This window comes from Saimiri boliviensis, chromosome 12 (assembly GCF_048565385.1).
Source record: "Saimiri boliviensis isolate mSaiBol1 chromosome 12, mSaiBol1.pri, whole genome shotgun sequence".
Lineage (NCBI taxonomy): Eukaryota > Metazoa > Chordata > Mammalia > Primates > Cebidae > Saimiri > Saimiri boliviensis.
The window spans coordinates 47,349,372-47,372,631 of NC_133460.1; the positions used below are offsets into that span (position 1 = coordinate 47,349,372).

Sequence of the window (23,260 nt, forward strand, 5' to 3'; positions counted from 1 at the left end):
TACACTCTAATATTGAACTTCCAGTAAGAACAAAACACATTCTTCATTTTATACAAACAAGCTAAAGAAATGCTTAAACACATACTACATATAACCAGTTATTTTGAATTATCTAACAAATTATGTTCCATACGTAATTCTCATTGTGGTAAAACACAGACAAATACATTATAGGGCAAAATCAACTCAGAATATTAAGTGATCTGAACACTTTTGAGAAGAAGTTAAGGGTTTATAAAGATTCTCTCAGAATGTACCTTCTATTCAAATCTATTACTAATAAAAGAGTCCAAGTTAAAAACAAAAACAAAAAAAGAGGAAGAAATCATTTAAATAACCTGGGCTGCTTATTTTAACAATAAAATCATAACTGACACATATATTACAATGTATATGCTGCCGTGAAGTGATTCTGAAATTAAGGAAACAGGCTGGGCACACTGGCTCACGCCTGTAATAAATACCAGCACTTTGGGAGGCCAAGGAGAGTGGATCACTTGAGGTCAGGAGTTTTGAGACCAGCCTGACCAACACAGTGAAACCCCATCTCTACTAAAAATACAAAAATTATCTGAGTGTGGTAGCTCATGCCTGTAGTCCCAGCTACTTGGGAGACTGAGGCAGGAAAATCACCTGAACCTGGGGGATGGAGGTTGCAGTGAGCCGAGATCATGCCACTGCACTCCAGCCTGGGCAACAGAGCGAGACCCCGTCTCAACGGAAAAAAAAAAAAAAGGAAATTAAGTAAATAATCTGAATTAGCAACTTCTGAATAGAAAACAAATTTTTTAAAGATCTCATAAATAAAGCATCTATTAGATATGATGAGTAGAGAACTAGAAGGCAGTAAACCATGACTGACAAGGTTTCTATTTGTGGACTGCTTAAGTAAACATCAAAAGATATAAAAGCTGCTTACTTGGTTAAAATATATTCAAGTTAAATCAGAAATTAACTTAAAATATTGGCCCTACTACCAGGAGCCATCAATTGACAAATCAATAAAGAAAGTGAATTTGTTTCCCCTAGTCCTCAAGATGTGTTTGTCAGTTTAACTAGTACACGTTTTTTAAAAGATAGCAAACCAATCAGTAGCTTTAAAATTAACATTCTTTCAGTTTAATAAGAAAGCTATAATCACTGTCTTCAATGAACTAGAAGTCTTATGTTGAAACGGTTAAAACTGGATCAATCAGGGTTTCTTCAGAGGCACAGTTTAGCTTAATTTACAAATGCAGCTATTCAATAATGAAACAGACTGAACCAGAGAGTCTGAAATTCCTATCTACACAGAAATTCAAACGGTATCTAGATTACTAGCTTGCATTTTGGGAGTGGGAAGTTAGCCCTAGATAGCCTCTAGGAACCTACATAACTCTAATGATATATGAAATACTTACCTTCAGGTACTATGGGGTTGATTACTCCTGAAGCTTCCAGTATATGGAAGTTCATTACACTAATCCCTCACATTTTGGATAGCTTTTTAAAAATTATTTTGCAGAAACATACAAAAAGCAAAAAGGAAAACAAGATATGACACATGCTGTTCCTCAAAAAAAAAAAAAAGAAAAGAAAAAATACTTAGAAGCATCATTTGTTTATATCAAAACATTCCCATAAATCTTAATTATGAAGAAAGAAGTACATGTGTAAAAGATTTATCTCTCACAGAGGTTCCAGAAAGTCAAGGTCTCTCCAGAACAATCCTCAAAGGAAGTAGGAGAAAACAACAGGATGACAAGAGGGTTAAGACTGCTTGGTTGGTTCAACAATAACAAATTAATAGCAATGGCTGTAAAGAGAGCAATGGCCTTAAAGTGCACGGCACCAAAATCCAAGAAACAAAGCAGCAATAACTTATATTAAAAACTTGTATTGTATACTTCTTGTGCTCCAAGCACCTAGAATAAAACAAGTGTCCTAGCCCTCAATGAGTTTATGGCCTATGGAAAAACAAGCGAGATAAAGACTGTGACTACCTGCTAAGATAAACATACACAAAAGACACAAAAGGATCATTTATGTAAACCTTAAAGATAGTCCAGGCAAGGTAGTTCAAACCTATAATCCTAGCATTTGTAGAGGCCAAGGTGGGGGGATCACTTGAACCCAGGAGTTTGAGACCAGCCTGGGCAACATAGTGAGACCTTGTCTCTACAAATAATTCCTTTAAAAATGAGCCAAGCATGGTGGCATGCACCTGCGGGGAGACAGAGAGGGGAGAATCACTCGAGCCTGGGTGGTTGAAGCTACAATAAGCTGTGATTGTGCCACTGTGTTCCTTCATGGGTGACAGAGCAAGACCGTGGCTCCAAAAAAAAAATAATTAATAAATAAACCAAGAATTTTAGCTGAGTCCTAAGCTGAGGAAAGAGTAGATTCCATGTATCTAAGGAAGGAGACCCAGGCATCTAGGATCACCTCCTCCTTGACGTCCACACTGCATTTCAGTAAAAGAAAAGGCTGGCCAACTGGTGCCTCCTCTATCACCTTCCTGTAAATAGCAGGCATGGTATGGGGGTATCTCTCCAGAAGACATTGTTTTTACTTAAGACCAAAACCCCACCTCACTCCCTTTCATATGTGATTTCTAAAGCTATAAACCCAAGACCCTTTCATATGTGATTTCTAAAACTGTAAACCCAAGACCCTTTCATATGTGACTTCTAAAGCTATAAAACCAAGACCCTTTCACTTGTAATTCCTAAGGCTGTAAACCTAAGATTCTTTCATGTGTAATATCTAAAGTGTAAGCCTATATAAAGACAGAGCTTCTCTTTGTTAGGTGAACTTGGTCATTTAGACGAATTGTGGCTTGGCTCCCATTCGTAGTAATAATAATAATAATAATAATAATAATAAACACTTCTTCCTTCCCTGTTCAATGTTTGAGAGGGCTGTTTCTCACAGCAGTTCCTGCTTCATTTGATTCCCTGAATGGGAAAAGAGTTTTGGTTGGCAGACGGCCAGAAAGGCCTCTCAGGCAGTTTGCCTAGACCTTCGGAGCATCCCTGAGGGGGGCTCCCGCCTGCTGAGGATACACAGTTGCTGAGAGCGCTCCCAGGCAGGTATTTGCCCAGTGGAAAGCCTCGCCAGGGCGGAGCAGGAAAGTCCCCGCGGTGTGAATCCAACCAGTGGCTGAACACCGAGAAGGAACGGGTATTTGGAACGTCCAGACAACAGAAACACAGTTAAGATTGGTCCCGGGAAACTTGCCTACCTCCTTTAGGTGGAAGCATGGCCTGATCACCCACATGTGCCAGATTGGCACTTTTGAACTTGGCTCTCTCTCCCTCTTCTTTTGTAACTAATCTTGGAAGCTTTTGCTTATGGTTTCAATTTGGGTGGAGGGAGGACAGCGAGAGAGACAGAGAGAGAGAGAGAGAGAGTTTGTGTGTGTGTGTGTGTGTGTGTGTGTGTGTGTGTGTGTAGGGGTCCAACTGGACTCACTGGCCATGATGGGAGTATAATGGCCCACTAGAGGGGGGGACCTCATACTCCAAGCAATTTGTAGGGCTGACTGGAATTAGAGATGGCCACATAAGGCTAAGTGGAGGAGCTTTGCTATTTAGGCGTTGTGAAAGGGATTGAAGCAAATGATTCAGAGTGTGTACTGCATCCTGCTGGGTGGGAACTGCTGTGGGTGGAGTAACACTCTCTTAACTGTGAGAACTGATTTTTTGGCATGTAGGCATGGGTCACGCTCATAGCAAGCCTTTAGAGACGATGCTGAAAAATTTCAAGAAGGGATTTAGTGGAAATTATAGAATAGCTATGACACCAGAGAAATTAAGGACTTTATGTGAGGTAGACTGGCCAGCATTTAGGGTAGGTTGGCCCTCAGAGGGGACCCTGGACAGGTCTCTTGTCTCCCAAGTAAGGCATGAGATTATATGCAGTGAGCCAACACCTTGATCAATTTCTGTACACAACTCGTGGTTACAGTTAGTTTTAAACCCTCTGAGGTGGTTAGGAGGACAGACAGCATCTGTTTTAGTGGCCAAGGTACGAACTGCTAGAAACCAGCCCCCTCAACCCCGCCGAGAGATGCGGACTTCCAAGGTCCAGGCAGATTCAGTGGCAGAAACTACGACTCCCAAGGTTCTGACAGATTCGGCAGCGAAAGAGTTTTTGCCAATAATGCCCCCTCCTCCTCAGGGACTCCCTGCCCCTGGGCCGAAGTCTCAGCACCCCTACCAGAGTTGTACACCCCTAAACCACCCAGAGTAGACAAAAGAGAGTGCAGAAAAACTCCTCCCATTGCTACTCGCTTCCTGGAAGGAACTCCCCCTCTGGCAGCCCGTCTGCGATCCAAGGCAGGGGTGCAGATGCCTTTAAGAGAGCAAAAGTACACAAAAGTGGATGAGGATGGTTACATAGTAGAAAAGCGTGTTTTTACATACCTGCCATTCACCTCAGCTGATCTTATCAATTGGAAAAATAACAACCCGTCTTATACTGAGAAACCCCAGGCTTTCATTGATATACTGCAAACTATTATTCAGACTCATAACGCCATTTGGGCTGATTGCCATCAGCTGCTTATGCATCTTTTTCGCACAGACGAAAGGCGGAGAATACTCCAAGCCGCTTCTAATTGGCTGGAAGAGCATGTTCCTGCAGATTACCAGAACCCCCAAGAGTATGTCAGGGTCCAGTTACCAGGAACTGACCCCCAGTGGGATCCAAACACCCTGGAGGGCATGCAGACGCTAATCCAGTACAGAGAAGCCTTGCTGAAAGGATTAAAAAAGGGGGCCCAGAAAGTTACAAACATTAATAAAGTCTCTGAGGTTATTCAAAGAAGAGAGGAAAGCCCCACACAATTTTATGAAAGGCTGTGTGAAGCTTACCACATGTATACTCCTTTTGATCCTGGGAGCCCGAAAAACCAACGCATGATAAATACGACATTCGTAAGTCAGTGTGCAGAAGACGTTAGACGAAAATTGCAGAAACAGGCAGGATTTGTGGGCATGAATACTTCACAGTTATTGGAAATAGCTAACCAGGTGTTTGTAAACTGAGAAGCTGTGAGCCGTAGAGAGAGTCACAGAGAAAGTGAGCGCTAGGCTCAGTGAAATGCCGACTTGATAGCTGCCGCTATTAAAAGAGCACCCCCAAGAGGGTGGGAAAAGGGGGGTTCCTGGAAAGCCTCCCAGACTGCCTGCCCATGCCTGCAACACAATCAGTGTGCTTATTGTAGAGATGTATGGCACTGGAAGCACAGGTGCCCCAGCTAACAGGAAAACAGGGAGACCCTGAGCATGAGGCTTCAGACAAAAGAGAAGGGTCTCTGTTCAGTCTGATGGAAGGACTACTGGACTAAAGGGGACCACACTCCATTGCCCCCAAGGAGCCCATGGTCAGAATTACTGGGGAGGGCAAGGCTATTGACTTCCTCACTGACAGAGGTGCTGAATATTCCGTGGTAACCACCACTGTGATCCCCCCTCGAAGAAGACAACCTATATTGTTGGAGCTACTGGAGTGTCAGAGAAATAATCTTTCTGTTTGCCTCGAACTTGTGAGGTAGGGGGGCACGAGATAATTCACCAGTTCTTGTACATGCCTGATTGCCCTTTGCCCCTGCTAGGAAGGGATCTGCTCAGTAAGCTACGGGTGACCCTAACCTTCACCAAGAATGGCATCTTACAGCTGGCACTGCCTAAAACTGGGGTCATAATGGCCCTAAGGGTGCCTCGTGAGGAAGAGTGGAAATCCTTCTTAACCGAACCAGACCAGGAGATAGAGCCTGTGTTAGCAAAACGATGGCCTAAAGTCTGGGCAGAGGACAATCCACCTGGACTGGCAATCAACCAGATCCCTGTGCTCTTTGAAGTCAAGCCTGGGGCTCAGCCAGTTAGACAAAAGCAATATCCAGTTCCCCAAGAGGCCCTAGAAGGCATTCAGGTCCATCTAAAGCGCTTAAAGGACTATGGAATTATAGTTCCTTGCCAGTCTCCATGGAACACCCCCTCTTGCCTGTCCTTAAACCAGAAACCAAAGACTACAGGCCAGTGCAGAACTTGTGCCTGGTTAACCACAGTGACTTTGCAACCAACTGTGCCTAACCCATACACACTGCTGGGATTATTCCCAGCGGAGGATAGTTGGTTCACCTACTTGGACTTAAAGGACGCTTTCTTTAGCATCAGGCTGGCTTCTGAAAGTCAGAAACTATTTGCTTTTCAATGGGAAAATCCAGAAACAGGTGTAACCACCAAGTACACCTGGACCTGGCTCCCCCAGGGATTCAAGAACTCTCCCACCATCTTTGGAGAGGCATTAGCCCTTGACCTCCAAGTTTCTGGCTAAAGACTTAGGCTGTGTCCTGCTCCAATATGCTGATGACCTTTTATTGGGACACCCCACGGCAGTCAGGTGCGCAAAAGGAACAGATATCTTACTTCGGCACCTGGAGGACTGTGGGTATAAAGTATCTAAAAAGAAAGCCCAGATTTGCTGACAGCAAGTGCGATATCTGGGGTTCACTATCCAGAAGGGGGAACGCACCTTAGGAACAGAGAGGAAGCAAGTCATTTACAACCTGCCAGAACCCAAGACTAGAAGGCAGGTGAGGGAGTTCCTGGGAGCCGTGGGTTTCTGTAGATTGCGGATTCTGAGCTTTGCAGTAATGGTCAAACCCCTGTATGATGTGACAAAGTGGGGAGACAAGGAGCCCTTTGAATGGGGGATCCCAGCAGCATCAGGCCTATCAGGAACTGAAAACAAAACTTATGTCAGCTCCAGCTTTGGGGCTGCCTGATTTAACAAAGCCCTCCACATTATATATAGCAGGAAGAGAAAAAATGGCAGTTGAGGCCCTAACCCAAACAGTGGGACCTTGGCCTAGGCCTGTAGCTTACCTCTTTAAGCAGCTGGATGGAGTTTCCAAGGGATGGCCCCCATGCTTAATGGCCCTGACAGCAACTGCTCTGCTAGCACAAGAAGCAGATAAGCTAACTCTGGGGCAGAACTTAAATATCAAGGCACCTCATGCAGTAGTGACTCTAATGAATACCACAGGGCATCACTGGTTAACAAATGCTAGGCTGACCAAATACCAGGGCCTGCTATGTGAAAATCCCCACACCACCATTGAGGTCTGCAACACTTTAAGCCTTGCCACTTTGCTCCCGATTTCAGAGGGCCCGGCTGAACACAACTGTGTCAAAATCTTGGACTCAGTTTATTCCAGCAGGCCTGATCTTCGGGATCAGCCATGGGCAGCAGTAGACCGGGAGTTGTATGGGAGCAGTTTTGTTAATCCACGAGGGGAAAGGTGTGCAGGCTATGCAGTGGTAACTCTGGACACTGTAATCGAGGCCAAGTCACTGCCTCAGGGTACCTCGGCTCAGAAGGCTGAACTTATTGCTCTGATCCGAACCCTAGATCTGAGTAAAGACAAGGTTGTAAACATTTACACTGATTCTCAGTATGTCTTCCTGACTCTCCAAGTACATGGAGGACTGTACAAAGAAAAAGCCATGTTAAATTCAGGGGCAAAAGAAATAAAAGTATCAACAAGAAATTCTGTAGTTGCCAGAAGCAGTCTGTAAGCCCGGGAGGGTGGCAGTCACGCACTGCCGAGGACATCAGCGGGCCCACACCTCTGTGGCCCTGGGAAATTCCTGAGTTGATTCAGCAGCAGGTAAGGCAGCATCTGCTCCCTACCGAGCAGCAGTTATAGCCCCTCTGATTCTCCAGATAGCCAACTTGGTGCCTACTTACTCTAAGGAGAAAAAAGACTTTCTCCAGACAGAGAGGGGGCAACTGATTAAAGAAGAATGGATCAATGCCAGATGCAAGAATAGCAGTACCGTGGCTGTTAGGGGCAGTGGTTGTACAAGCCGTACATGAAACTCATTTAGGTCAAGATTCACTAGAGAGGTTGTTAGGCTGGTACTTTTACATCTCACACTTAGCCTTGACCAAAACTGTGGCGCAGCGATGCATTACATGTCAACAGCACAACGTGAGGCAAGGTCCAACTATCCCCCCTAAGATCTTCAAGCTTATGGAACAGCTCCATTGGAAGACCTCCAGGTAGATTTTACTGAAATGCCCAAGTGTGGGGGACATAAGTATTTGTTAGTCCTGGTGTGCACATATTCTGGGTGGGTAGAAGCCTTCCCAACTAGGACTGAAAAGGCCCATGAAGTAACCCATGTGCTGCTTCGAGATCTCATCCCTAGGTTTGGACTGCCACTGTGCATTGGATCAGACAACAGACCAGCGTTTGTGGCGGATTTGGTCTGGAAAACAGCAACGGCCTTGGGTATTACTTGGAAACTGCCTGCTGCCCACCGACCTCAGAGTTCTGGAAAAGTGGTAAAGAATGAACCAGACCATCAAAAATAGCTTAGGGATAGTGTGTCAGGAAACAAGATTAAAGTGGGTGCAGACACTTTCCTTGGTGTTATTCAAAATTAGATGCACTCCCTCTAGGAGGGCAGGATATTCTCCCTATGAAGTCTTATATCATAGGCCCCCTCCCATACTCCGGGCACTCCCAGGAACTCCTCGGGAGTGGGGAGAGATTGAGTTAGGACGCTAGTTACAAGCTCTAGGGAAAATCACTCAGGATATTTCAGTCTGGGTAAATGAAAGATGTCCTGTAAGCTTATTCTCCCCAGTTCACCCTTTCTCACCAGGTGATCACGTGTGGATAAAGGACTGGAGTGCAGCCCCTCCGAAGCCACAGTGGAAAGAATCCCCAACTGTGATCCTGACCACCCCTACAGCCGCAAACGTAGAAGGAATCCCAGCCTGGATATACCACAGCCGTGTGAAACCAGCAGCAGCTGAAACTTGGGAAGCTACATCAAACGCAGACAACAACTGCAAAATCACCTTAAAAAGGACAACAAGCTCTGCTCCAGCAACATCCCAGAAGCTGGCTGGTCTACGTACGGCGGAAGCATGAGGAAATGCATTGTGGGACTTGCTCTTCTTATTATTTGGACTTGTACAGTAGGGACCTTAACTAATTTTGAAGAATGCTCTCAGTATGTACACCAGGTTACTAAGGCAGGACATAAAGTTACTGCCGTTCTCTTGATCTACAGTTATTATGAGTCTACAGGGATACAAAAGGAAACCAGTTTATATAATGGTACTCAGTATAAGGTGTGAAATCCAGGGGATGGACAACCCAATGTACGCTACGACCCATCAGAGCCCCCCTACAAATACGACTTTTGAAATTAGACTCCTTACAGGGCAATGTAATAGCCCTACTAAACTAATAGCTAAAACAGAGGAGAAAGGAAGCCCAAAGCAGGTCACCCTAAGGTTTGATGCCTGTGCAGGCATCAATGCCTATCCTTCCAGTGGAGGGGTGCTGTGGTTCCCTCGGATGGGAACAAAGTTATGCAAAAGAGCATAAATACCTCTGCCAAAAAACCTACTGGTGCTATGACTGCCCCTATCAGTCATGTGTCACCTGAGCCACTTAGAAAAATGGTAAAAATGATCCTGTTTGCCATGTAAAAGGGAGGGACACCATTCCATGGGGTAATGTCCCCTGCGTCTCAGGACATTGTAACCCAGTAGAATAATCACGAACCCCCAAGAACCCAAATGGGAAAAAGGGGAGAGTGTAGTGCCAGGAACTGATGGAAAAGAACGTGACCCTGGAGTCAGCATCCAGATTCAGGGAAAAATCAAGAAACACTCGGCCCAGCCAGTGTGCTAGCACTTTTATGATATATTAAATGAGCCAATACCGGAACTTCCAAAAAAGACAAAGAACTTGTTCCTCTAACTTGCTGAAAATGTGGCCCATTCCCTCAATGTCACTTCTTGCTACGTATGTGGAGGGACGACTATGGGTGACAGGTGGCCATAGGAAGCCCATGAGTTATTATCCTCTGATCCTGTCCATGACCTGACCTGAGTTCAAAGGGTTCAAACCAACAGTTTCTGGGTTTTAAAGGTTTCAATTATTGGACAATACTGTTTGGCCAGAGAAGGAAGAGGCATCACTATTCCAGTAGGGAAGCTTAGCTGCTTAGGGCAGCAAATGCATAATGAAACCGTGGGCACTGTAACCTGATGGGAGCTCAAACTATAAAGAAAAGAACCCCCTCCTAAAGTTTCCAAAATTACAGGATGCTTGGGATCATCCTGGGTACCGGAGAGATTGGACAGCCCAGCCTGGGTTGTACTGGATATATGGACACAGGGCATACATATGGCTGCCTGAAAGATGGACAGGTACCTGTGTCATAGGCATCATTAAGCCTTCTTTTTTCCTATTATCTGTTAAAACACGTGAGCTGTTAGGGTATCCAGTCTAATCTGCTAGGGAGAAAATAAATCTAAAGATAGGAGAATAGACAGATGATATGTGGCCACCGGAGAGAATTATTGAGTATTATGGGCCAACCATAATGGGGATACCAGACTCATATTTACATGTTCAACAGGATCATCCGGTTGCAGGCTGTTTTGGAAATACTCACTAATGAAACAGGCAAAGCTCTGTCCCTTTTGGCCCAACAAGAAATTCAAATGAGAAATGTGATTTATCAGAACTGGCTAGCCCTAGATTATTTGCTGGCAGTTGAAGGAGGAGACTGTGGAAAACTCAATCTAACCAATTGCTGCCTACACATAGATGACCAGGGTCAAGCAGTGGAGGATACTGTACGAGACATGACCAAACTGGCACAAGTGGTATGGCACAGATTTAACCCTGAGTCTTTCTTTGGAGGCTGGTTCTCATCCTTAGGAGGATTCAAAACTCTCATCGTAAGTGTCATAGTAATAACAGGCGTTTGTTTGTTACTCCCTTGTTTACTCCCCCTGTTCCTTCAGATGATTAGGGGATTCATCACCACTGTAGTTAGCCAAAAAATGGCATCACAAGTATACTATATGAATCATTATCAATCAGTTTCTTCAGAGGATCTGGAAAATGAGAATGAATGAGACCTTTCACTAATATTATAGAGTGGTGAGGGTCTCAAAGCGGGTGGTGAGGAAGGAGACCCAGGCATCTAGGATCACCTCCCCCTTGACTTCCACACTGCATTTCGATAGAAAAAAAGGCTGGCCAACTGGCGCCTCCTAAATCACCTTCCTGTAAATAGCAGGCATGGTGTGGGGGATTCTCTCCAGAAGACATTGTTTTCACTTAAACAAGATCAAAACCCCACCTCACGCCCTTTCATATGTGATTTCTAAAGCTGTAGACCCAAGACCCTTTCATATGTGATTTCTAAAACTGTAAACACAAGACTCTTTCACTTGTAATTTCTAAGGCTGTAAACCTAAGATTCTTTCATGTGTAATATCTAAAGTATAAGCTTATATAAAGGCAGAGCTTCTCTTTGTTAGGCGAGCTTGGTCATTTAGACAAATTGTAGTAATAATAATAATAAACCGTAATAATAATAAACATTTCTTCCTTCCCAGTTCGGTGTTTGAGAGGTCTGTTTCTCACAGCCGCTCCTGTTTCATATCCCTTTGAGAAAATTCAAATTACTTGTTACTGCAAAACAAACAGCAAAGTCAAAAGACTGATGAAAATAATGAGGCAAAAAATATTACTCATATCAGACAAAGGAATAACATCCCCAGTTTTTACTGACTTCCTGGGTGGTGGGGGAAAGGTCAGTAATTCCCGTAACAACTAGGTATGAGATGTGAACCAACAGTTCACAGAGGAAGAAACAGAAATGGCCTTTAACCATATGAAAAGATGCTCAACTTCACTGCTGAGAGAAATGCAAATTCAAACTGAGAAGCCAATAATAGATTCACTTAGAAAACTCAACAAGCTATACATATACTTTCAATTTTGCACTTTTCCATAGGGGTTAAGCTTCAGTAAGTTGTGATCACGCCACTGTGTTCCTTCATGGGCGACAAAGCAAGACCGTGGCTCCAAAAAAAAATAAACAATAAATAAATAAATAAATAAATAAAGAATATTGGAAGACAGTGAAAACTAGCTGAGTCCTGAGCTGAGGAAAGAGGAGATTCCATGTATCCATTTGAGAAAATACAAATTACTTTGTTACAGTAAATTTATCAAGAGAATAAAAAGACAAGCCATAGCCCGGGGGAAGATATTTGCAAAAGATACAGCTGATAAAAAACTGTTAATACAAAATAAATAAAGAATGCTTAAAACCGAACAATAAGAAAACAAACAATCCAATTTTAAAAACAGGTAAAAGACCAAAACTGTCACCTCACCAAGGAAGGTACACAAACGGCAAGCAGGCATACAAACAGATGTTCAATTTACGTCCTCTGGGAGTTACAACTTAAAACAACATACCACTACACACCTATTAAAACGGTCACAAAACAGACACCACCAGATGCTGGCAAGGATGTGAAACAATAAGAACTCTCCTTCATTTTTGGTGGGAATGCAAAACGGTACAGCAACTTTGGAAAACATTTTGGCAGATTCCTACAAAACTAAATATACTGTTACCATATGACCCAATTCCTTAGTATTTACCCAAATAAACACTTATGTCCACGAAAACACCAACACCTGGATTTTTTTTTTTTTTTTTTGAGACAGGGTCTCACTGTTGTCTAGGCTGAAGTGCAATGGCATAATCAGGTCTCACTGCAGCCTCCCAGGCTCAAACAATCCTCCCAACTCAGCCTCCAGAGTAGCTGAGACTATAAGCACATGCCACCATACCCAGCTAATCTTTAATTTCTTGTAGCAACAGGGTCTCACTATGTTGCCAGGCTGGTCATGAGCTGCTGGGTTCAAGCGATCCTCCCACTTCAGCCTCCCAAAGTGTTAGGATTTACACGCATAAGCCACCACACTCAGCCCACGTATATGTTACTAGCAGTTTTATTCATAATTGCCCAAACCCAGAAGCATCCAAAAAGTCCTTCAGTAAGTGAATGGATAAACTGTGATACATCCAGACAATTGAATATTCAGTGCTAAAAGAAATGAGCTACTAAGCCATGAAAAGACATATAGAAAACTTTTATTACTAAGTAACAAAAGTCAGTCTGAAAAGTCTACAACCTATATGATCCCAACTGTATGACATGCTGGGAAATACACAACAATGGAGACAGTAAAAGAATTAGTGGTTTGACAGGCGGTAAAGGGAGGGAGGGAGGGATGAATAGGCAGAGCACAGAGGATTTGAGGGCAGTGAAACTATTCTGCATGATATTACAATGATGGATACATATCATTAAACATCTGTTAAAATCCATTTAATGTGTACACTAAAAATGAACGCTAAAGTAAACTATGGAATTTGGGTGATAATGATATGTCAATGTGGATTTGAAGATTTTTAACAAACCTGCCACTGTGGTGCAGAAGATCCAGAAAGTTAGGGGGGGTGTGCATGGTGGGGGGACAGGAAGTATAAGGGAACTCTTTATTTTCTGCTCAGTTTTGCCCTGAACATAAAACTGCTCTAAAATGAAAGAATATTTTTTAAATTTGTTTTTTTTTAACAACCCACATACTAAGATACTTTTTTTTAACCTTTAAAAAAGTTTGATAACAATTAGTTCATGGAGGAAAAGGCACTCTTGTACACTGTTAGTCAAAGAACAAAACAGTAAAACCTCTATGAAGAGAAATGTGGCAATATCTAACAAAACACATATGCATTCACCCTTCAGACCTAGCAATTCCAATTGCAGGAAATTTGTCCTACAGATTTACAGGGGTGTGTGTGTGTGTGTGTGTGTGTGTGTGTGTATTTGTAGCACTATATATAACAGCAAAAAACTGGAAATTCTCTAGTATCCAAAAGATTCCACATACACACTAAAATATTATGCTCTGCAATTAAAAAAAAAAATCAAGAAAAGAGGAAACTATACATATACATTGTTATGAAAAGATCCCCAGGGTATCTTACCCAGTGGGGAAGAAAAAAGAAGTAAAGATGTGGAATAGTGTATTTGCTATTTTTTGTATAAGAGGAAAAAGAAAACATTCATACTTGCTAATATTGTATCTACATTTCAAAAACTTTGAAAAGATAGGTCAGGCACAGTGGTTCCTGTCTGTAATCCCAGGACCTTGGTAGGCTGAGGTAGCCAGATCGCTTGAGGCCAGAAGTTATAGACCAGCCTGGCCAACATGGTGAAACTCCATTTCTACTAAAAACACAAAAATTAGCCAGGTGTGGTGGCAGGTGTCTGTAATCCCAGTACGAGAATCGCTTGAACCCAGGAGGCAGAGGTTGCAGTTAGCCGAGGTCATTGCCACTGCACTCCAGCCTGGGTTACAGAGGAGACCCTGTTTTAAAAAAAAAAAAAAGAAAGAAAGAAAGAAAAAACTTTGGAAAGATACACAAAAAACTAAAAAACGAACTGGCACAGTGGCTCACGCCACCTAGCACTTTGGGAGACTTAAGTGGGAGGATGGCTTGAACCCAGGAGTTTGGGACCAGCTTTGGCAACATAGTGAGACCCTGTCTATACAAAAAAAATAAAAATTAGCTAGGCATGGTGGCTCGTAGTTTCCACTACTCGGGGAACTGAGGTGGGAGGATCTCTTGAGCCTAGGAGGCTTAGGCTACAGTGAACTATGATTGTGCCACTGCATTCCAGCCTGGGAGAGAGTGAGACTCCGTCTCAAAACAAAACAAACAAACAAACAAACAAGGCTGGACACAGTGGCTTATACCTGTAATCCCAGTACTTTGGGAGGCTGAGGCAGGCACATTGCTTGAGTCCAGGAATTCAGAACCAGCCTGGGTAACATGGCAAAACCCCATCTCCACTGAAAACAAAAAAACAAAAAACTAACCATGGGCGCCTGTAGTCCTAGCTACTTGGGAGGCTAAGGTAGGAGAATCACCTGATTCCAGAAGGTTGCGGCTGCAGTGACCAAGACTGAACCACTGCACTCCAACCTGGGCAACTGAAGTGAGACCCTTTTCAAAAACAAAAACAAAAAAGCAACAACTAACAAGCATATTTACTTACAAGGGGTATAGGCAGAGGGAACAATAGTGTGGTCAAATGTTAAGAGCTAAACTTCTCAATGTATTTTTAAACTGATTTGATGTTTGAACCTTGTGAATATGTCGCCTTTTCAAAACAAACAATAAAATGTAACTTAAAAAATACAAAAGAAACAGACCCTTCAAATCAACAGAAAGTTGGGCAGTAAGAAAAAAAGAAAAAAAGTTTAAAAAATAAAGAAACAGACCCTTAGAGTAAGCAGTTAAAGCAAGGTATTAGGACCAGTTTTCATTTTAAAACTCATCTGAGCTCTTCAACCTTTTTCAACATACTAAATACTAAAGATAATTTTGGTTCTTTCAGAATTTTAGCCCCAGCAAATTATTAGAAATACCAATTTTGAAAATAGATAACGACTTCAGCAACACAGTACTATAAATACACATGACTTGAGAATATTTAATAGCTGACTTTTCAGACATCAAATACACAAAACCGATAACTTCACTAATTTTTTAAAAATTGGAAAAAAAATTTTTCCAAATGGCTCATCAAAATGAACAACCTCAACCATTTTCCCCCAGTATCCTTGAAAGTCATATCAACGGTTTGTTGAGACATTTTACATCCAAGTCAAATTCTGGTTGAATATGCAAATCAAGAAGGCCTAAAAAGGGAAATAATGACAAGCAAGAACGAAGAGAAATAAATGAATCCAGCACAACAAAACAAAACAAAAATCACTTACAAACCCTGGCCCATAATGCCACATGTAATAAAGGGATGCAAAAAAAAAAAAAAAAAAAAAAAAAACTATTCATGCTAAATCTTAACAGCTAACATTTATTGTTTACTATGTTCCAGGTACTGTGTACTATTAACTTTTTCACCAAAGTACATTTACCTTTAAAGGCCAATAACACAATTAGGAAACAGAGAGTTAAGTGAGATTAAACCATGTCAATTGAGGATAAGTAGAAAAACTCAAAGAAGACCAAAAAAAAAAAAAAAAAAAAAAAAACTCAAAAAAAACTTGCCATGCAGGTCTATTAAGAAACTACTGAATCCGCCGGGCGCAGTGGCTCAAGCCTGTAATCCCAGCACTTTGGGAGGCCGAGGCGGGTGGATCACGAGGTCGAGAGTTCGAGACCATCCTGGTCAACATGGTGAAACCCCGTCTCTACTAAAAATACAAAAAATTAGCTGGGCATGGTGGTGCGTGCCTGTAATCCCAGCTACTCAGGAGGCTGAGGCAGGAGAATTGCCTGAACCCAGGAGGCGGAGGTTGCGGTGAGCCGAGATCGCGCCATTGCACTCCAGCCTGGGTAACAAGAGCGAAACTCCGTCTCAAAAAAAAAAAAGAAACTACTGAATCCCTTGATAAATAAGGCTATAAGATGTTGAAATTACAAGCGTTTAAAACTACACTTGTTGGAGTTTAATAACAACAAATGATCATTACAGTCAACTGTAATTCAGAAACAAAAAGGTCTGTTATTAAAAATATGAATACACAAAGATAAAATACATGGCAAAATGTTAACACTATTCTTTCAACTTTCTTTTTTTTTGAGACAGGGTCTCACTCTGTCGCCCAGGCTAGAGTGCAGTGGTGCAATCTCAGCTCACTGCAACCTTGCCTTCCAGGCTCAAGTGATCCTCTCACTTCAGCCTCCTGAGTAGCTAAGACTACAGACTAATTTTTTGTATTTTTTAGAGATGGGGCTTCCCAATGTCGTCCAGGGTTGTCTCGAACTCATGAGCTCAGGCAACATACTGCCTCAGCCTCCCAAAGTGTTGGGATTACAGGCATGAGCCACCATGCCTGGCCTCAACTTTTCTTTATGCTTCAAAATGTTCATAATGTTCATATAAAAAGTGTAAAAAAAGTATCATTGTGTTCCTATCAGTATTTATGAATCACAGTATTTCTCATCAAGGAAAGAAAGGGACATTTAATTTTCAGAGGCACAAAAAGACAAGGAAAACACAAGTGGAAAGATTGCCTTTTGAATTCATTTTTCAGAGACACAGGCAAAACCTGAAAAGATAAAGCGCTAGACAGATGAAACATATCCACTGCATAGAAAATGATTTGACAGGTATTTCAAATACATCTCTAACAGGTCCTTGTTCATCATTACTTCTGGTTCTTCTTCTTTTTTTTTATAAAGATGAGGTTTCACCATGTTGGTCAGGCTTGTCTTGAACTCCCAACCTCAGGTGATCCGCCCGCCATGGCCTCCAAAGTGCTTGGATTACAGGCGTGAGCCACCACGCTCGGCCACTTCTGGTTCTTCTTACACTTCTACCATTAATCATATTTTTGAAAACACTAATGGCGTACCATTTTACTAAGCAGAAAGAGGCCAACTTCTTTGCTTCATAAATGAAAAACTATCATTTTTAGACTTTTATTTTTAAAAGTTAAAATGATCAAACTAATTAAAATTTTCAATTCTACATCAGCTACGTCCTTCCAATCACCTTTGTATGCAAACCCGACTTTAGTGTTTGTTCACTTACAAACCAAATTTTTTTTGCACCAACATCGTTAAAAAAAAGAATACTGTCTCACATACAGGACAGGTCCAGGTTCTTGTTGCAAAACATTACGTAACAAAAGTACTTCCTGTGGAATGACTAACTGGGTAAGAATATCCTATATCCTCTGGGACCTCAGAAATATTATCATTCATTAATCAATTAAGCTTGTGAAAATTCACACAGAATATCATCATCTCCAATACATTGTGTAAGAGTTCACTTATATGATCAATTTCACCATCATAAAGTGCTACTCTCTCTGCATTCATCTTCTGATATGTCTGAATTGTGAAACATCTTCCTCTGTCAATTTTCTTCTCTTTGCCATTATGAACAGAGAATGAAAAATTCTGTATTCTTAATTGTGGTCAATGAAAGCTACAAAAAGAGAAAAATAAAAGCTACAAAGACAGAGACTCCAGACTTGTTTTACACCTCCTTAAAAGATGACACAATACTCTACACAACACACAAAGAAACAGAAGGATGCTAAATACTGATGATTTATTTCTCTACATCATCCTTCTAGGAAACCACATCATTCTTCCACTTACTATTTTAGTCTTTTTATTTTAGTCTAGCTAGGAATACTCAATTCTCACTAACTGCAGTAAATATGTCCTAAAAAGTCACCAGGAACACTGACTTAGCAAATAATAAATCATTGCCCCTAAGGAAAATATAAGGTAAGATTCCTGCAAGCCTCTGGTCAGAACATTGTTGTCAACCGATGAATACATAATCTTGTTTTAGGAGTGTTTCTGTTTAAAAACATCTAATTTAGAATGTATTTAAGCACTACACTTGGGGGCCCTTTTTCTTTTTTTCTTTTTTTTTTTTTGAGACCAGGTCTCTCTCATCCAGGATGGAGTACAGTGAAGAAATCGTAGCTCACTACAGCAGCAAACTCCCAGGCTCAGGTAATCTTCCTGCTTCAGCCTCCTAATTAGCTGACACCACAGACATGTGCCACCACACTCCACTAATTTCTAAGTTATTTGTAGAGATGGGGTCTCCCTATGTGGCCCAGGCTGGTCTCAAACTACTAGACTCAAGTAATCCTCCGAATGTGCTAGGATTACAGGTTTGAGCCACAGCACCCAGCCTAGGGGTCATTTTAAACACCAAATCACCAATAAGAAGTGCAAAATAGGCACAAAAAAAAAAAAAAAAAAAAAAAAAAAAAAAAAAAGTGGCATTAAATATATCGCGAAAAGGCCACTTGTTTGCAATGACAGTGAAAACAAAAAAGCAGAGCACTGCCTTGAACCTCCACTGGTAAAGTGCACATCTGCTGACTCAAGTATCTGGCAGCTCTGTGCATGCCCACGTCCAGGAATGACCACAAACTAAAACATTAATCATGTTATATAGAGAACAAAAATATCTGTTGATGTTTTATGTTCAAGTTAACAAGATCTAGAATCAACATTGTCATGAACAGCAACAAGTAGATTCATATTGAAAACATTTTAATATTGAGGTCAGAAGGAACATACTTTAAGTACCTACTTTAAAGAGATCATTTCAACTCTCTAGTACTTGTTAAAACCACCAGAGTTTAAGTTTCAAAATCCTGTCCTATCACACCTCATTAATTGTTAAAAATATAGATTTCTCCTTCCCTTCTCTCTGAACAACTCAAAACTCTAAACTTGTGAATGCAAAGTATATGTAAAATCCATACCTAAAAATTTAAAGTTCTCAAGAAACCATACTATAAAATTATAAAAAGGTATTATATTATAGAGCTCCATTCTTACACATGTATGCAGAGAAAAGATTGGGAAAATGAATACCAAATTTTCAACACTGGTTTTTGTTTTTTTGTTGTTTTTTTTTTGGAGACAGAGTCTCACTCTGTCACCAGGCTAGAGTGTAGCAGCACAATTTTGGCTCACTGCAACCTCCGCCTCTTGGGTTCAAGTGATTCTCATGCCTCAGCCTACCAAGTAGATGCAATTACAGGGGTGCACCACCACATCCAGCTAATTTTTGTATTTTTAGTAGAGACAAGGTTTCACCCGTTGGCCAGGATGGTCTTGAACTTCTGACCTCATGATCCGCCCACCTCGGCGTCCCAAAGTGCTGGGAACACTAAGTTTTTTTAGTAAGTGTTTTTTAACTTTTCTTTTCTTCTTCTTTGTTTAAACAACCGAATGTGTAGGCATTTCATGACTTTTTTTTTTTTTTTTTTTAAAAACTCAGTTTCACTCACTCTGTTGTCCAGGCTGGAGTGCTATGGTGCAATCTCAGCTCACTACAACCTCTGCCTCCCAGGTTCAAGAAATTCTCCTGCCTCAGCCTCCCGAGTGGCTGTAGTTACAGGCATGTTCCACCATGCCCCACCATGCCCAGCTAATTTTTTGTATTTTTATAGAGACAAGGTTTCACCATGTTGGCCAGGCTGGTCTGAAACTCCTGACCTCAAGTGATCCACCCACCACAGCCTCCCAAAGTGTTGGGACTACAGGTGTGAGCCACCATACCTGTCCCATTTTATGAGTCTGACGTTTTAAAGATGAAGACATTAATCACTTGGGATTAGAGAACACCACCAATGAGTAATTCAGATTTGTTTTTAACTTTAAATAATTACATTGCTAATTTTGTTTCAGAGAAAACAAATAACCAAAGGCTACTTCACTGAAGGCACAAAGTGCCCTATTACTGAAATATAACAGTGAAATTATTGTTTAAATAAAACAAAGTACAACTATTGTTTACTAATACTTTTATAATTATTTATCTTTATGTTATTTTTAATTTTTTGAGACAGAGTCTTGCTCTGCTGTCCAGGCTGGAGTGCAGTGGTGTGATCTCAGCTCACTGCAACCTCCACCTCCCAGGTTCAAGATATTCTCCTGCTTCAGCCTCTCAAGTAGCTGAGATTACACATGCATGCCACAACGCCTGGCTATTTTTGTATTTTTAGTAGAGACAGGGTTTTACCATGTTGTCCAGGCTGGTGGTAACTGATACTTTTAAAAGGATCTCTAACATCATGCACTTAAAAAACTGTAAGATAAATTCAGAATTAAAGAAACAAACAAAACTAAAACATGAATAAATAAAATGAAAATTTTTGTTCCCTATAATTATTACCAATAATTACCAGTAGGAATTTGGAATGGTACAATCCACAGCCAGTAAAGTATTTTAGTGAGTTCCCTGATAAAATCTCAAGCTAATATAAAGTAATTTACATGTCTTAGTTGACAGCAAACAATAAAATGTTTATATAGAGAAACAACTAACAAGATTAAGAAATTCTTTGTAGTGGATATGTCAACAAGTTCATACAACTTTTATATATCCTATTTATATAGAGGAATACAGTTAACATACATAAAGAGCTTATTATGTGCCTTGTACTAAGCTTAGCACTTTAATTATTTAATATTATTTAAACTTCATAACACCATGAGGCAGGTTTACGATTACCCTTACACTTCACAGATAAAGGCACTAAGTTATAAATATTTCCCTATTTATTTATCCCATTTTAAAAGGAACCGCTATCCTTTTGTTAATATTCAAGTATAACATAGTTATGTTTCAATAATTTACTTCCAAAATATAGTTTTATAAATACTTAGGGGCATTACAATATCCTTTTTTTTTTTTTCTTTTTGAGATGGAATCTCGCTCTGTCACCCAGTCTGGAGTGCAGTGATGTGATCTTGGTTCACTGCAACCTCCAACTCCCAGGTTCAAGAGATTCTCCTGCCTCAGCCTCCCAAGTAGCTGAGATTGCAAGCAACCGCCACCATGCCTAGCTAATTTTTGTATTTTGTTGGACCAGGCTGGTCTCAACTCCTCAGGTGATCTGCCCACCTCGATCTCCCAAAGTTGCTGAGATTACAGGCATGAGCCACTGGGCTCATTTCTTTTAAAGAAGTACTATCTGGATGTCTATGAACTGCTAAAATTAATTGCTTTGAAGAGGAAAGAAGAGACAAAGGTGAAATATAAAGACTCCAACATAATATAATACAATCATATAGTTGCTTTAGTTCAATTTCTTTCAAAGACAAGCAAGAATGAAACCTCAGAATATATTAGTAGAGTTTTAAATTTAAAAATTTTCACTATAATGTAGCTAATGCTGATCAAGCTCATTAAAATAAGTCTATGATCTTCCTTTCCTAAGAGACAACCACTAACATGCACTGATCATGTGTTCATTCAACAACCCTGCCCTGAGTTCCTTCTATGTGCACCATAGTATTTCACTGTGGTTTTGGCGAAGACATATAAGACAAGGCTTTCTACCATCCAGTAGATGACATGGTAGGGAAGATAACTGTAACGAGAAGACAGCAGTGCAATTTATTAAGTTACTGAATTCCATGGACTGTGCTTGGTAGTACACAAAATGTGTGACTTGAATTCTTTTAAGAGTGACCGGCCGGGCGCAGTGGCTCACGCCTGTAATCCCAGCACTTTGGGAGGCCGAAGCGGGTGGATCACGAGGTCAAGAAATCAAGATCATCCTGGTCAACATGGTGAAACCCCGTCTCTACTAAAAATACAAAAAATTAGCTGGGCATGGTGGTGCATGCCTGTAATCCCAGCTACTCAGGAGGCTGAGGCAGGAGAATTGCCTGAACCCAGGAGGCAGAGGTTGCGGTGAGCCGAGATCGCGCCATTGCACTCCAGCCTGGGTAACAAGAGCGAAGCTCCGTCTCAAAAAAAAAAAAAAAAAAAAGAGTGACCAAGATGGTACTTTAGCTGGGCAAATTTCAAGACAGAGAAACTGCAATATACCTTAGAAAATTAGCCTAGAATTAAAAAGGATGAACTAGAGCAGGGAGATCAGTTAAAGAGCTTACTGACCACAGTTCTCATGTATACCAGTAATAGTCCAGAATGAAAATGAAGAAATTTAGACTGAGAGAGGAAGAAACTAAGGGCCCAATACTTTAATTAGCTCAATGTCACACAGTTAGCTATTTGCTAAGGAAATTAAAAGACAAGATAGTCACTGAGAAAAATAACCAAAATCTGGCAACTGGGTCAATCAATATTGGTGTTACGGGAAAGGAAACACCCTAAAGTGAATCTAAGGTCTGAACTTAAATGAGTGCAAGCATTAAACAGGAAAAGGGGTTGTTTTTGCATTTTGTTTTAACAGATAAAGATGGCTAATTGCAATGGCTTCCATTTTAAATGTTCCTTTTTTGTTCTCCACAACTTATCAGTTTTATATATGTATACATATATTTGTCCTTGATTTTCTTAACATATAAATTTCTCTCATAGTCAAGCATTGCATAACAATGGGTACACAGTTCATCAACAACACACTAAGCAAAAATTTTCTCCAGATTGGTGTAAAAATAGCAGCAAAGGCAAAATAAGAGTAGAAAATATGATCAAACACATATTCGACATTTTAAGGTCAGTTCATCATCTTGGGAGGAGCAGGGCTGGTTTTAAAAGTATGACTAAGTAGTATTTAATCAAGTGTCTATGATCCTCAAAATATCAGTCTACAAACTATACCTTATAATTTTTTTTTTTTAAGACAGTGTCTCATTCTGTTGCCCAGGATGGAGTGCAGTGGTACAATCTTGGCTCACTGCAACCACCACCTTCTGGGTTCAAGCAATTCTTGTGCCTCAGCCTCCTGAGTAGAATAACTGGGATTACAAGCATGCATCAACACGCCCAGCTAATTTTTTCTATTTCTAGTAGAAGTGGGGTTTCACCGTGTTGCCCAGGCTGGTCTTGAACTCCTAAGCTCAGTCAGTCCATATGCCTTGGCCTCCCT

At 41.1% G+C, this 23,260-nt stretch overlaps 1 protein-coding gene across 7 annotated transcripts in view; it reads right to left on the bottom strand.

The window, feature by feature from the left end:
* Nucleotides 1-23,260, bottom strand: part of HERC4 (HECT and RLD domain containing E3 ubiquitin protein ligase 4) — a 147,359-nt gene that overhangs the window by 106,531 nt on the left and 17,568 nt on the right. The gene's annotated exons all lie outside the window — the stretch shown is intronic.